Source organism: Ciona intestinalis, unplaced genomic scaffold (genome assembly GCF_000224145.3).
Source record: "Ciona intestinalis unplaced genomic scaffold, KH HT001055.1, whole genome shotgun sequence".
In the NCBI taxonomy this organism is placed as follows: domain Eukaryota; kingdom Metazoa; phylum Chordata; class Ascidiacea; order Phlebobranchia; family Cionidae; genus Ciona; species Ciona intestinalis.
Genome location: NW_004191376.1, coordinates 25,778 through 26,699, shown reverse-complemented (window position 1 = coordinate 26,699; position 922 = coordinate 25,778).

Below are 922 nucleotides of genomic sequence, written 5' to 3'. Positions count from 1 at the left end.
CCCAGTAATTTTTTTGGGACAATTCGGAACTCAAACAGTGTTGGAATAGCATTTGGTTTGAGCTTTTTCCACCCGTCTCTCCGATTTTGCTCAAACTGATTTTCTTCGAAATGAGTCTAAACAAAAGCTGTGCTTAACCTATTTCGACTAGCTCAAATATTTTTAAACTGGATAACTTCAACTTATGTAAAAACGCTATAACTTTCTAAATCTCTTGAAATCTAAACCTGGGCATACTTCGCTTACAACATTATATGTACTTAGCTTTTTCTTCAAAAACATACTTCACATAAACGGCTGCCTGTCGTCGGAAACCAGTTGCCACCTCTCCTGCAGTTTATTGTCCATCGCTTTCTTCTTTCTGGTTCCGATGGAAAGGCAAAAAGTCTACGGGTTGCACTGCTGCTTCCACTGCAGTTAGGAGCACAACATCCAACCATATTCTCTAATTTTTTATAATTACAATACAGATAATAACTGTAAACATATTTATGAATTACAATGCACACCATAAATTACTGTAGAAACTAAACAAATCGTTTTTTTACGCATTTCCTTACTTTGCTATATACATACGCATACGAGGTTTGTGTTTCCCGCCGAACAAAAATGGCGTCCAAATTTTTACGTTTCTTAACTTGTGATTTCTATGGACTTTGGTGGTGAAGCAAGGTTGTGTCCACTTTCGCCATTGCTTGTTAACTTGGTGTTGGATGAGCGTCCAGCTTCGGTTACACCTTGGACGACGGGTCGAAGCTCTCCGTCATGGCGTTTGCGGACGCTTTTTTTAGATTACTGCTTCTCCCAATGAAAGTTTTGTTTGTCACTTGTGTAATCCCGTCTTGGTGGATTTAAACATTGCTTTACGTCTTTACTATGTTTACAAGTCGTTATTTGTATTATTATTTTGCGGTTCTAACGT